This window comes from Pan paniscus, chromosome 15 (assembly GCF_029289425.2).
Source record: "Pan paniscus chromosome 15, NHGRI_mPanPan1-v2.0_pri, whole genome shotgun sequence".
Classification (NCBI taxonomy): Eukaryota; Metazoa; Chordata; class Mammalia; order Primates; family Hominidae; genus Pan; species Pan paniscus.
The window spans coordinates 30,672,455-30,688,816 of record NC_073264.2 but is presented as its reverse complement, the minus strand read 5'-3'; the positions used below and the strand labels follow the sequence as shown (position 1 = coordinate 30,688,816).

Genomic DNA, 16,362 nt, shown 5'->3' with positions numbered 1-16,362 from the left:
AATGAACAAAGGGTGATTCTGTGTCTTTCCATCTAAAATGTCTATTTTGTTAGTATACCACTGAATTTAAGTTGTGTTTTTCTCACTGTAATATGGAAAATATGCTTTCTGTGTTCAATGCCTATCTTTCAAAGTAAGAGTTAGGAAGAAAACAGTGTCCATTTGCTACTGAGTGTCTTCACTCAATGTCTCTAAATAAAAGCTAAAGACTTTTAAGACCCTGATCCAAGTTAAATGCCCTCCATGCAGTAATCAAATTCAGTGATTAAAAAAAAAAAACAGCTGTTAAACACAAAAATCTATGAGATTAAATTTTGCTATAACCAAATACTGAAAAATCTCTCCTTTTGCTAGACCTATTTAGAAGCTCATAAGAGTAGCCAAGCACAACCAACTCTTAATTCTACTTTACTCTCTCAGTCTGATATTCCAGCCATTATTTTTGTTGTTTTTCAAAAAATCTAACTACCCTTGCACTTATGTCATAAAAAATTCTGCCTTTTTTCCCTTTTTTAATATTTGTATTCAAGACAAACAACAGGAGGTTGAAATCAGGCCATTTAAAAGAAACATCTGCTGACATTTATTCATATGCTACATGTTCCACTTTCATCATTGAATGTAATGATAAACACACATTCCAGTCAATAATGGCAATTCCCAGCCAAGCTTTACAAATGGTCTCTTTAACACCTAAATTGACAGCTCGGGAGATTTTGAGATAGAAGCTAAATATGGTACATTTGGACACTGTTTGTCTAAGTCTAGGATGTCTTGAAGACTTTAATAAGCAGGCATACATTATAAAATAGTAGAAAGTCTTGACTGTGCAGGTATTGGAGCAGTTAAGTTTGACGTTTTTTTGAGCAGATTAAATGCAGAAAAAAAGAGAATCTCTCAAAAACAAATGGGCCCTTTGAAGAATAAAGTAAAATAAAGCTTTGACCCACACTATGTGGAGAATAGCTTTAAGAAAAAAAACTAATTGCATATCAGTAAAATTATAGATCTTAATTGCAGAATGCTAAATACGTTAAATATTTATTTTGAGTCACAAGTTAATTGAAATAAACTCTGCTTTGGGTTTCAATTATTTTAAGAACATTTTAATAAAATATGAAATGTGTTTCATTTATTGCTTGCAATGAGTAATTATGTCAGCTTTTAATTTGCTAAGGATATCTTTCAAAACTATGCCATAGTTTTTGGTGCATATTCCTCATTTTTCCTCAAAGGGAATCTTTCACAGCAAAGTGAATTAACACTCAAGGTAGCCATTAGACATCCCATGATAGGTTTGAAATTGGCTTGAGTCTCCACTGTGAGGACATATAAATACATGTTCCTCTGAGACATTAAGGATTCCATTTTATGTGTATCTTTTATCCATATCCCTTTACATTTTAGTTCAGATTGATTAACCTTATAACTGAATCATAGACTGTGTTCCAGCCAAGCAGAAAATCACAGCTTTGCCCAGCTCCGTCATGTGTGAAGAGTTTTTCTTTTCAAAACTCTGCTGTTACTGTGGTTTAAAACAGGTCACTTGCTCCTTGACTGAAAAGAATCTAGACATTTAACAAACTATCTCTGAAACATAATGAGAGTTTTGTAAAGTTATCTCATACAGTGTCATCCAAAGAACGAGTCACACCAATCTGCAGTACTCCGATTAATGGTATTTTTCTCTGAAATCAGCTCAATTCAGGAGACAGCTTGAAATTGTTTTTTGTTTTTTGAGTTTATTTCTCTATGCAGGACAAATGGGGCTAAATTTGGAATGTCATATTACAATGCTTTCATCTGCTCCCAAGGCTTGTTAAGCAAAGTAACCAGACAAATTCTAACACCTTATTATTGTTATATGTGGAAAAATATAAAAACCCACAGCATAAACTTACAGTCCTGTATGGCATGTGCCACAGCAATATAAAGCCTTTCTTGATCATGGTAGGTGGAGGACAGGTCACAAGGACTTCTCAGGCAATAAGATGGAGGTCTGGGTTGAAATCAGGGTTTTTATCATCAACATTTAAATTAATAGTAAGTGCATCAGAGAAAAACCTTAATATCATAATGTTCTTTTTCATAATGTCACCTCTTCTATGAATCCACTGAAATTAGTTTAATGAAATTTTCCTCCAAACACCCACTTTCACATATTCACATCTCTACTATGCAGTAACATTATGTGGGTAAAGCAATTTGTGAAAGCTTTTGGGCAAGATTTAAAGAAACCGTTTAATTTCTACTGATACTGTATCCTAAAAGCTTTTAAACATGGATGTTTGGTGGGAGTATAACTCAGACCTGCAGCAACTGCACTTGAGCAGACTGTACTTAAGGGTAAAAGGGAGGGAAAGTAGTATGCGCTCTCTCCCAGGCCCCCAAAGCCAGAGCGGAGCGAAGATGGGACGCCAAATAAATCTGCCAGTGATTACGCTAAAGGAAATTATGATCTTGTTATAGAAACCATTAAAGGAAAACCAGAGTTGGTATGTAAATATTGTTGCATCATTATACCACTGAAAAAAACAACCTAGTGCAACATTAGTATGTTATGCAATTAACAAAATGAAAAATGAGCTGCTTGAATTTAAAGCTTTTAATGTTTTTCAAACAGATAATAAGCATTTTCAGTACCAATGTAAAACATAATAGAAAAGGTCTCCCTCAAAGAGTGACATTTTTCGTCAATACTTGCTAAGCCTTAAAGAGCTGATATGCATTCGCCTATGTCTGTTATTTGTTATTTTCTAACTCATCAAACATCAATCACCTATAAACTAAAGGAGGATGAAGATAAAGACTTGCTAGAAAATCAGAAAATGTGATATTTGTGATGCTTTCAGAGATGTGTTTTTCTGATTTTGAGAAAAACGGCTTGGATAGCCAACTTGGTTTAGGCAGAAGCCTATTATTAAATATTGTAGGAAACGTTTTAAATCTAAAAGTATTTTTAAATGTTAATTTAATTATTCAGAATGGAAGAATTATAAATTACAATTAATATTTCATCTATTATTCAACATTCTTATTGACTTCTGAAGAACCAGCAATTAATTTATATTATCAATTACTCTAGTAGAATCTAAAAAATAGTTTCACAGAGTTACTTACTTCATTGGAAAATGGGAAAACAAAAATTTCTTCAAAATATGTCACAAAACATTCTCATGCACTATAGTCTGCCAATATTGTGCAACAATTTTAATATATATTAAAGATAACAATATTGTTCATCTTACTGTGCTACTAGCTATAGCTGAATTTTAAAAACCACAACTATTTGCTATTGAAAGCCAATGTATTGCCCAATCAAAAACAACTTCATAAAAATGAACTTACATTACCAACAATGAAGCTATTTACTTTGTAGATGATGGTGAATTTTCAGTATCAAATTCAGAATAGTAAGGAAAAATTCATATGGGCACAATGCAACTTTAATAATTTCTAAATGAATATAATTTACTGTAGGCACTAGAAAGTTAATATGTTCTCTAAAGATTTCTTTAATTTAGTTGTTGCTAATTTATTCACACTAATACAGAAAAAATACTGCAAAATTTTTCATAACAAAAAAACTGTGCATATCTCTGTGTTTTAGCTGGCATGTGGTTCTACACAGATGGTTTGGGGCTTTCTTTGCTGCAAAACAGATGGGCCTGCACTGTCCCTTACCAATCAAAAGAGAACTTGAAAATATAGGAATATCTTTACCTACATTGCGTCCTTTAATTCAAGAAATTAAAATGCCTAAAAGTATAAATAACTGCCTATGGAAAATAATTTTCGAAATGGGATGTCATATGTTGAAATTATACAGTAACCCAGTTCATGTTTAATGCAAAAAATATAAAAAGTTTGGCTTGTACTTGATACTGTTTGTAACATGCAACTATTAACTTAAGAAATTTACAACTATGCAATGACTGTTATCATGTGTTCACCTTGCCCAAAAAACACTGCTGTTTTAAAACTTCAAGTGTGGTTAAGCATATTTCAATTCAAAGTGATCATTCTAGGCAGCATCATCCATTGAACCAAGTTAGCAAACACATATGAGTTTGGTACACTTAGAACTGACATACTTTTGCAACCAAAATAGAAGCTGAAACAAAACTCCGAGTTAATCTGAATGCTTTAAGTATTACTTTAATTATTCGCAACAGAAATTTAAAAAGTCTTTTGTACATTGAATCAGAATTGAGGCCTACCTTCATCTTTAAGGTCTCTGTTGAAATGTGGAAGCATGACATTCAGGATTATTAAAAGCACTTTCTTTGTTTTGTATATATCAGTAAATTTTACAAAGTAATGTGACAGCACCCTCTTATAGATAGCATCACTATATGAGAGACAGACATCGTGGGCTCAATGAGCTTAGAATATAGTGTTGCTTATAGGAAGAACTCCCACTGCTTTTATCTCCAATATACAAATAAAGTTGTCAACATGTAATACTGCAACCAGTTTTTGATATTTTGTAAATTTTGCATTCTAACAGCGAGTAACTTTTCTGACCCTAGTCAAGGCTTTTAGAGGCTGATATTCCTCTGTGGCATTGTCCGCAAATGCCAGTAGAGCTATTTGGTCTACCTGTATTTTTTACCCAGGATAAGTGGTCTTCAGAGTACTATGCAACGTGTATTTCACTCTTCTCCAAAGTAATGTCCCTAATGCTTAACCATAAGGAAAAAAAAACTATATATCTATATATTTACATGAATGCTTATACATATGTTTATATATATTTACAACTATACATCTATAACTGTATATAACTATACTTATAAAATCCTATATAGATATATCCATAGGATATATCTCTATCCTTCCATCTCTATATCAAGATACATATATATCTTCATTCCTTGCAACTGTTTTACCAAGGAATACAGAAAGACTTGTTCTCTACATATAAGCAGCATATCTTAAATTGGTTTCTGTTTATAATGTTTAGATTCTAAAAAGCAACTGAGTATTTTTTCTTTTGTCTGTGTGATGCAAAATAACAGCTTTGCTTATATTTTTTCAATTACATGAAAACCAGTGTCTCTCATAGATCTATGATGAAAGGTTTTGCCAGGCTAGTAAATGTAAATAAAACTATAAAATAAATATTTTTAAGACAAGTAACTGTTCCCAAGCACTCCTAAATACTTTGGCAGCATCTACATAAACAAACAGTGATATGGTAATTACAAATAATTTTTATCCATTCTTTAAAAATAGTTTCTAAAGATGTCTTCTAGCCTAAACCTAGATCAAATTACTGCAGTTAAATAAAGTAAGACCACAATCTTAAAAAGGTCCCACACTTTAGTTTTCTAATAAGTTAGCCTTTTAAAATATATACATTATTAAAGTTTTCTAGAATAGTTTTCCAGCAATGTACGAGTTATGAAGTTCTCTGGCTTAACATTCAGTAAATAAACATTAATTATACTATAGAACCAAGGCGCATAATCAGCAAATTTAAGTTTTGCTGCGTTAAAAATAAATCTGAAGTACTGGTAATATTCTGGCTATTCAGAGGAATCAATGTAACCCAAGATAAGAAAAAACCTAAGGATATCATTTCAGTTTTTATTACATGAAAGAAACTCTGCTTGTAATGTGGAGAACAGGTGGGTGTGGAGAAGCCCATAGTTAGAAATATTAGCTGTAGGACACCAAGTTTCAGATAATTTAGTGGGAGAGAGAAATGAATAGTTTCCAACCTAATGCGGAACTCTGAGTGGTGAGAGTCAGAGGCTCAAGCAAGGCTTTGTGCAGAAGATGAGTCTAAAGAGGAAATAAAATGTGAATCTAATTTTGACTGGGAAATGTTCAAGAAAAGATCATTATTATTTTGTGACTGATCTGACAAATGACAAAGAATTATCTGAATTTAGTTCTCTGTTTTCTTTATTATTTAAAAATAGAGTTATTTTAAAGTTTCGTGGGCTTTACACATTATTCCTCATGTCCTTTAGTTTATTATTTAATTAATATTTATTTATTTATTTTAAAATGTATTAACTATTCATTGTAGAAGATTTGGAAACTCTTGACTAGGTCCCCTTTCTCCCAAATTCTTACACAAAATAAAATAAAATAAAACAAAGCAAAACTCCACAAATTATCATAGGGATAACGTTTAATATTTTAGTGATTTTTCTAATATATGCCTTTTACATAAAAAAAATTCATATTATGGGCTAGGCGCAGTGGCTCATGCCCGTAATCCCAGCATCTTGGGATGCCAAAGCGGGTGGATCACAAGGTCAAGAGATCGAAACCATCCTGGCCAACCAACATGGTGAAACCCCGTCTCTAGTAAAAATACAAAAATTAGCTGGGCATAGTGGCACACGCCTGTAGTCCCAGCTGCTTGGGAGGCTGAGGCAGGATAATCGCTTGAACCCAGGAGGTGGAGGTTGCAGTGAGCTGAGATTGTGCCACTGCACTCCAGCCTGGGTGACAGAGCGAGACTCCATCTCAATATATAAAATATATGAATATATATATTCATATATAATATATAAAATATATGAATATATACATTCATATATAATATATAAAATATATATAATATACATAAATATATTAAAATAAAATAAAAATATATAATATATATGAATATATATATTCATATTATATAAAATTATAAAATAATATTGTTTTATAAACAGATTTTTCTACCATATAATGAACAGTTTCCATATCATTAAATATTATTTTCATTGCAATATAGAATTCCATTAATGGACATGTAATTCATTTAACCCATATTCTACCACTGGGTATGTAGATTATTTTCATTCATTTTTCCTATTCTAAGAAATGCCAGTAGGGACGTATTCTCATAGGTATGTTTTTGAAAGCACTTAAGGTATTTTGAATACACTGCTTAGCAGGATACAATAATATCTATTCTCCTCAATCAATAAATTCCTATAAATAAGTCTCCTTTCCTAAGCAGATGAAAGTATTAAACTACAAACTGTGCACCTCATATACTAATAGAGAATATTATACTAGCCCATCAGATTTATTTGTTTATTTTAATTCTTCCAACATGCACTTGTGCATCTTATCCTAGTAATCAAAGAGCTGAGTTTTTCTGAAGAGGCACAAACTCAAAAAATCCTGTCACCTTATGCATGGATATTCACATCCTGGCAGCACTGTGCCAGACACCAGCACACCCATTTCCCAAATAGTCTGATTTATGTCACTGTGGAGCCAACCACCAGCCAATCCACACAGCTGGATTCAGAAATGTCCATGAAACCTCCAGGCAGAAGTTTGAAAGTCAGTATATGAGTGACTGTGTCTTTTTTAACCCCTTTGCTATGAGACCATGTCTAGGTAGAGGCTGCCCTATTAGTCTCCTCCTGTAATGCACATTTGGAATATAGCCACAGCTACAATGGACAAAGGATGAGTGAAAAATTACACTCTGCTGTTGTAAGGTACTGAAATTCTGGATTCATTTGTTATGACACATTGATGATCTTCTCCTGACTAATACACTTAGAGAACAGCAATGTATTCATAGAAATAAGGAAATCTTGAGAGGCAACATCGAGAAGTGGATGAAGCCAGTCTCTTTAGGCTAAAACCTTCTTCTTGCCTCTTTCTAACCAAGTAAACTTGAAGACATTGCATAACTTTTATAGGTTCTTAACCTCCATGGAAAATGGAGATAATAGTACCTAGCCTCAAATAGTTATTATGAAGATTGTATGATATATTACATGTAGTATTTAATGTCTGATAATACATAGAAAATCTTCAATATATATCAGCTCTTATTTTTAAAACTAGCATTAGTAGTTTTAAGCAGAGATTACAGCAGTAAAGAATTTGGGTTTTAACTCAGAAACACCTGGCTTCAACTCTCAATTCTGACACTCTCAGTGTAAATTTGTATTCATAACTTGAGTTTTCTGAGCCTTTGTTTATTGACTTACAAAGTGAGGATAAGAATGCCTACTTATTGTATCACTGAGGCGATGAAATAAGTTTGTATGTATAGGGAGCACAATGCAGGGCACATTGGAAACACCCAATAAATGATGATGGTATTATGATTAAAAATCAATAGTGATCATTTTAAAAAGACTCTGAATGATGGAAAGGTACTTTGGTGGCCATATTTGGCCATCTTCTCTGGATATTAGAATCTCAATTTGTTGCTTTAAAATCTGCTGCTGTAATCCCAGCACTTTGGGAGGCTGAGGCGGGCAGATCATGAGGTCAGGAGATCGAGACCATCCTGTCTAATATGGTGAAACCCCGTCTCTACTAAAAATACAAAAAATCAGCCGGGTGTGGTGGCGGGCACCTGTAGTCCCAGCTACTCAGGAGACTGAGGCAGGAGAATGGCGTGAATCTGGGAGGCGGAGCTTGCAGTGAGCCAAGATAGTGCCACTGCACTCCAGCCTGGGTGACAGAGTTACAGTCCATCTAAAATAATAATAATAATAAAAAATCTGCTGCTAAACTTCTAAATCAACTTGATGGGTCAGCTCTGATTTTATGCACAAATTTCATGTAGCATGACTGCGAGAATCATCTTTGATCTGACCAAGAATCTCTTTAAATAACTAAACCATGTTGAACTACATAAAATATGTGTTATACAAAATGTAATCATCCATTAGTCAAATCTATCTAGTGAAAGAGGATTTCAAGTGTTTGCTGAGAGACAAAGAACAGACAAAGAAGTGAACCTACCTGGTTTATAGTCTTGATTCACAAAAACAGGCCCTATGAACTTGGAGAAAACTTATAGGTACAAGTTTTCTCATCGTTAAGCTTACTTTGTCATGGTTCATTAGGCAATGACTGAAGTAGGAGAAACTGTATATTTGATTTCCAACACCCTGAGGTGATAAAAAAGATAGTTTTTGTCATATAATGTCAGCATAGTTTTCTCTTCAAATGTAGAACTGCGTTGAAACTATCAAATATAAGTGACTTTTGAAAGTGCCAATAAGCTAGGACCTTAGTTTGCATGGCTCCCATGGTTTTTGAAGTTCTTAAGTAAATTCAAAGTAAGCGACACCAGCATCACCATAAGTAATGATGAGTAAACAATCCCACTTGCCAGCTCCATGCCTAGGTTTTCCTCATTGTAGTGAATGTTGTGATGTGAGCATGAAAGTAGGAAAAAACTATCACTTTTCAACAATGGTATTAATTTATTCAAATCTTTCATTTCTCATTTTAATACCATCCAATATTTCTTCATTTTCCCCCATTATTTGTGTTGTTTTTTCCCAAAACTTCTCAAATTATTTGCAAAGAGCCCCTTTCTCAGAAGTAAAATCCAACTTAAATAGAGAATATTCAAAATGGGACATAAGGAGAAAATGTAATTTAAATTAGATGCATGGATATGCTTCAGACATCCATAAAAATGTAAGATATGGATAGAATTTGTTTTAGTTTTAATACCATCAGACCTCAGGTATCTATTTTTATGACCTTGAACATCAGGAAGAAAATAGGAAAAAACATTTAGTTCAAGATCTGAGTGTTTGCAAACATCCAGATGTTTGTTTTTGTATAAGTAATGCACACTTAAAACTTTTTTATGTCAGTTATATTTGTAAAACATTGGCACTTTTATTTTTATTTAGAACTAGAAGGAATAAGTGGAAATCAGGAGAAACATTAAAGACATTCCAGTGTCACTGAGCATGCCGAAACCTGAAAACATGGTAAGTTTATTGCTTTGCCAAATAACAAAGCCTTCTAAAAACGACTTAAAACTTTCCATGCAGGCAAGGGGCATTACATCAGGATGTCTTTGTATTGTGGACCAGCGCAGGGGTATCTATCAGAAACAGACCAGCAAATATTTACTCTCCTAAGGTAACAGCAGGTGAAAGGCACAATAGACAAAGCAAAAACTGAAAAGATAGACAGGGAGCTAGAACAGTATGAGTGATGCTGTGAAAGCCCCAAGCCATAGTGATACTTATAAGACTGGCTAAGAATACAGTTTAGAGGGAATCTAGGTTGGGTGTGTTAATAAGCCTGGTATATAATTAACTCAGAAAAGTGATGGTGGGAGGCTTAGAGAAGGACTTTGGAGGGCTTTGAATATCAAGTCAGAGTGTGGAGTTTCTTCTGGAGACAGTGGGAAACCAAGATAGTTTGTGAGCAGGGGTTGATATAAGCAGAGTGATGCCATGAGAAGATTGATAACCTAGCAGCAATGTGAAAAAGAGAAGTGTATGGAGAAGGTTCCCTGGTTTTCATATAACAAGGTGCCATCAAGACACAAAGGGACTTTTTTTTAAAGCTTTATTGGCAGAAATCTTATATACCTAATTCTGTTTTCTTTTAGGCTTTAAAATCTGCATACATGGCAAAACATTATGTTCAATCTTAAATTAATATATATTTTTCACATTGAGTTCACAAAAAAAAATTGGGGGGGGTCTCATTGCAAATCTTTCTCTTTTGACAAAAAAATCTTCCCTGTGGTTAATAACATTCAGCAAAAGCACTAATATAGAATAATGTGAACATCTAAAGAGAAGTAACTACTGCAGTCTAGAAAGCCTTACTCAGTCTCTACCCTTTCACGTAAAATTAAAAAAAAAAAAGACCAACACAAATACTTAATCATGAAATCTCATAGTAGCTTTACTAGTAATTAGAAAGGGCCTATAACATTGTGATTATATAACTAGAGAAGCAGTATATTATCACAAGTCATTTTTCTTCTTTCTGAAGAAAACAAATATTGCCATTTCACTTGAAAACTTGGTGATATTCATTCATTTCTTCCTGTGATGAACAACATTATTAACTATAAACAGGTAAGCGGAACACAAATGAACCACTGATGTGTTTTCCAGAACTGCCCTTGACATAATTTTGACACTTTTAAACTTACAAATGTTGGCTCTGTTCAGTACATATACAATACAATTTTCATCCTTTCTAAATAGCATCAAGAGAGGCAGAAACATTCTGAATCTTTAAGCAGATAACTATAATTACTATAAAGTTTTAAATATCATCTCTTAAAACATATTTAAATTATAAATGCCATAGAGGGATTTCAAATATAAGAAATTTCAAATACAGTTAAGGCAAGTGTCATTTCCTTTTCTATTTGTAACGTGTCTACCTTTCACAAAACCCCACAAAGAAACATTTTGTCAACTAACGATATAATAAATTTGACTTGTGATTTGAAGTGTTAAAACAAAGGATTTTTTTCAATACAGGTAATACAAGAGGGTTTTCTGCTGTACTGTTTCAGAACTCTTTCTCAGTAAAGAAACCTTATCTAATCCTGTTTCATCCTCTAAAACTGCCTACACACTAATCTCAAGGGACAAATTTAATACTTTGCAACAAAGAGAATATATCCCTTTTCAGTTTGAATAGAGGAATTGTTAGGACACCAGTGAGGTATGAATAACATTATAATGCTGCCATTTACTTGGCAAAAGAAAAAGAAAGTCTCTTGTTGCAACCAGAAAAGAAGGCTTCCTTCTTTGGGTTAAATTTTTTGACCCCTGGTATATCCCCAGACACCTATGTTACTGTGCTATTTGGGTCTTCTACCTCTTGCGAAGTAAACACTGAGCAAATCTAAGTAAACAGTTTGTTTTAGTTGAAGATAGAAAGACTCCATTTAATTGAGTTTTGATGATAGATGTGCTCCAAATGGTGCAAACAACTTTGACATGGTAAAATAATATTGTCTTACGGCATGTGTAACACTACATAAAGAATCTTAGCTTAGCACTTTCTGAGTTTACAACATTTAAGTGAGAAAATGACAAAAGAAAGCCAAACTGTCAGAAACAGAAAAACCTTTAACAATCCTAAAATACAGACTATAATTCTCTTCTTTATTCATTTGATTTTGGGAATAATCTTTGCAACAGAAGGAGGGAATGAGAAAGCAGCTGAACTTTGTACTTAAGAAACTTTACTTTTCTGTGGTCCACTGCATAGAGTTGAAAATGACACCACAACTAACACTTGAGCATTGATTCTATGATGTGGTTGTGGGCAAGTGGTTGAGGCAAATCAACATGTCAAGGAAGGTAAACTCTAACCGAAAAAAATCCTTCTCTACTGTTTTACCTACTACCACTTATGGATGATTTTACGTAAAAAGTATATTGTTATTAAAACCCCATCCATCCATAGAAATTAAAAATTCAAAGTCTTATTTGATAAGTCTCTACATAAAGAAGATGCCTCATTTTAAACATTCATTATAAACCAGCTAATTTTGAAATGGCAAAATGCGGGTGTTAGATTATTGTTAAACTCAACGATCAACATTTTTATTCTCTTATCTTCACAGTACAGCTAATTCTTTTGCCAGCTTTTGATAAATGTCTTCTTAAATATAGTCTTACTAAACATCAAGTATATACATATATTTTAAACTTTCTATATATATCTATCTTAAACTTTTTAAAAACAAACTTCTTTGAAGAGTTACTTTATTTGATTTTATTTTATTTACATAATATGGCTAATCTCATTTGTACTGTTTTCACATACGTATTACTCAGAATTCATGTCATCACAATGGCTCCTGCTAAATACAGAACAGTATCTTTTGGGATCAGATACAAGATCTCATGCAATTTCAAAATCAGAAGAGGTCAATCTGTAGCTGAACAAGTGATTTTGGTTAATTATAAGTTATCATCCAAGATTTTCTTGACATTCTCAAATCAATTCTACCCGTAGTAAAGTCAGAATGTTTCTAAGTCCCATTCAACAAGCCTGGAAAAGTAAATATATCAGTGATCCAATATTTGTAAGAGAAGTTGTAAACTTTGAATACACTATCTGCTTCTCAACAGGAACTTGTTTTCTTAATTTTATTTTTCTTTTGTATTTTCAACTTCTCCCTCCCACCCGATTCTTGGCTTTGTGCATCAAAATATTCTCTCCTTGGCTATACATGGCGGTCCACGCCCGTAATTCCAGCTACTCAGGAGTAGGAGGTGGGAGGATCACTTGAGCCCAAAAGTTCGAGACCAGCCTCGGCAACAAAGCAAAACTCTGTCTCTGAAAATTAAATAAATATTATCACCTCTCTTTTAAAACTCAAAAACTCTTAATAAACACTTCACAATCAACTAACAAGTCTATGAAATAATGCGTAATTTTATTAGTCATCAGGAAATTGCAAACTGAAAACTCAAATTAAAACTCACTCTAGAATTACTAAAGTTAAAAAAGGTGGAAAGTATCAACTGCTAGAAAGGATGTGGAGCCACTGGAACTCACGTGAACTGCTGGTGGAAAAGATAAATGATACAGTCACATTGAGAAACCGTGACATTTCCTTTCTTTTTTTTTAACTTTTAGGTTCATGGGTACATGTGAAGGTTTGTTATATAAGTAAATTCATGAAGGTTTGTTATATAAGTAAATTCATGTCACAGGAATTTGTTATATAGATTATTTCTCAAATATATACTTAGGCTATAATCCATTAGTCAGTCCTAGAAAAATAAAAAGATAGGGTCAAACAAAGACTTGTTTACAAATGATAGACCAATAGTCACCAGCGGATGACTAACAATATATGGCATATTCATACAGTGGAACCCTACTCAACAATACGAAGCAGCAGACTACCGCTACACACCACCAAGAATATTATATTAAATGAAAGAAGCCAGACAGAAAAGAAAATGTGCTGTACGCTTCCGTTCATATAAAATTCTAGAGCTAGCAAGCCGAAGTTATAATGATGGAAATTAGGGGATCAATTTCCTTCGGGGACTGACCTGAAAGAAGCGTAAGGGAGCTTTTTAGGATCATGAAAATGTTTTATACCTTGGATGAGCTGGCGGTTACTTGATTGTCTTGTTTTAAAAACTATTTGAACTGTACACTTAAAACCTATGCATTTTCTTGTATGTAAATTGTAACATAATTTAAAAAGTGGGAATTACAATCCTGTTTTTATTTCATATAAAATCCATCTCTTTCAACAGCCAGACTTCTTGAATGGGTTGCTTTTATTTGCATTCTCCATTTTCTTACCTTTGCGCAGCCTTAAACTCAGTCATTCACTACAATAATCCCCCACCCATATGCTGTTCCTCTTTTCCAAAATTACCTTCCCCTGGATGATTTGGCTTGGCTAATCCTACTCATTCTTTCGATTTCGACCTAAACACCATCATCTCCTAGCCCTCTAGACCACACTGAGTGCTATGGATATGTATTTCCATAGAATCCTTTACTTTCATAATACAGCATTCAGCATCTCTTCTTATAATTACTTGCTTAAATTATCTCTCTTTACACTAAGCCATATGCTCTGGGCAGGGATGTTTATTTTGTTCACCCCTGAATTCTCAGTACCAAGCAATTTGCTTGGTACATGATACTTGAAAAGCTATCTGTGAAATGAATAAATAAGTAAATGAATGAGCCATCTCTCATACTTTTCATATACTTTTTATCTCTCGTACTTTTCATATATCAGCTCTATCACTCTTCCTTTGATTTATTTCTATTTTCTCTTCCACAATTCTAGTGAGTCCTTAACATCTCTTCCCTAGGCTTTTGTAATACGTTTCTAACAGATCCCTAGGCCTCTGGTCTCTTGTGTTTCTAATCTAGTATTTGCATTGCCACAAGAAACATCTACCTAAAATGTCTGTTAACTTGTCATTTTTTTTCTCTTTTCAGTATCTTTGATTACTTACTACATAAATAAAAAACTTTCAACATTATTTTTCTGGATCAATCCTTTATTTGTCAGGTCATATCTCAGGATATGTTTCTTGTATCTATTTCTACTTTCTCTTTACCATTTGAACTGTTGCAAACCTCAACTTGTTTCTACCTCCAGTACCTTTCCATTCTAGTGCATTTTCCACAGAATCGCCAGTGTTATCTCCCCATAATAAATCTGATTATATTTATTGTTAGTTTAAAACATTTTATTGGCCTGCTATTGTCTACAAAATAACATTTACAGTTCTTAATTCTGAAAAAATGACCTCTATAATGTGATTCTTTAAAAAAATTGTTCCAAAGTAAGGAACTACAAATGTTATTTTCTAAACAATAGCAGGCCAATAAAAGCCTTTAAACTAACAAGGGATATAATGAAATTTTATTTTATGGGGAGATAACACTGGCAGTTCTGTGGGAAATGCACTAGAATGAAAAGGCACCAGAGGTATTCCAAATACTGTGATTTGATCAGCACACATTGTATTCTTGTATCAAATATCACATGGACCCCATAATGTGTATTTGTAATACCTATAAATAAAATATTATAAAAAATTTGCACATACTATTCGTTTGTTTTGTTTTGTTTTCTTTTCTTTTTTGAGACGGAGTCTCGCTCTGTCGCCCAGGCTGGAGTGCAGTGGCGCCATCTCCGCTCACTGCAAGCTCCGCCTCGCCGGTTCAAGCCATTCTCCTGCCTCAGCCTCCCGAGTAGATGGGACTACAGGCGCCCGCCACCACGCCCGGCTAATTTTTTGTGTTTTTTAGTAGAGACGGTGTTTCACCGTGTTAGCCAGGATGGTCTCAATTTCCTGACTTCGTGATCCACCCGCCTCGGCCTCCCAAAGTGCTGGGATTACAGGCGTGAGCCACAGCGCCCGTCCCTGTTCTTTATTTTTTAAGGTCTATTTCTCCTTTCCTCACTTTTAAATACTCAATGAAATGTCATATTTTTAGTGACCTCATACAAGTCCCCAAGCTTGGCTAATTTTCCTGCTTGTTCTTTGTGCTACCCCATTACTTAATTCATGTTTCCACAACACTTCCATGCTGTATCATAATTTTTTCTTTTCATATTTGTTTTCCCTTGTTAAGACTATGTTTTCTTGAGGGCAACAATAATGTATTATGATTTTATTTTTATTCTCTTTACTTAGTACAATGCTTGGGATGGAGCGATAATCAACGAATATCTGTCGACTGAATGCACTAATAAATGATGAATTCATACCAGTTTTGAATGTATTTGACCTTTTCGCAAGCCTTGATTTTACTTCTGTGGTTTGCTCAGCTTGGATTGCCTTTCTAACTCTGTGATTAGTGAAAATCTATAACTTTTAAAGGTCTGGTTTAACTGATTCTTTTTATGTGGCACTCTCCCAACCCTCTTACATGAGAATTAATTGTGCCTGCCTGTATGTTCCCTTGGTGGCTGTTATGTATGTATCCATTATTTAACTCAACAAACATAATATAGTGAACTGGCTATATGGCAGGCACTATGGATGCTATGAAGGTGACAGCAGGGAATGTGACCTGCTGGCTACCATTGAGAAGTTCACAGTGTAATGGAGAAATGCATTTGTAAAAATATAGATACAACTTAATCTG

General features: G+C 33.8%; 1 long non-coding RNA gene across 4 annotated transcripts in view; it reads left to right on the top strand.

Annotated features, from left to right (window-relative positions):
• LOC117975788 (uncharacterized) overlaps positions 1-16,362 on the top strand; it is a 243,211-nt gene that overhangs the window by 35,983 nt on the left and 190,866 nt on the right. For all 4 annotated transcript variants that reach the window (XR_008620826.3, XR_004666127.2, XR_008620827.1 and 1 more), the window contains one exon: positions 9,639-9,719. This is a non-coding gene — a long non-coding RNA (uncharacterized LOC117975788). The remainder of the gene's footprint in view (positions 1-9,638; positions 9,720-16,362) is intronic.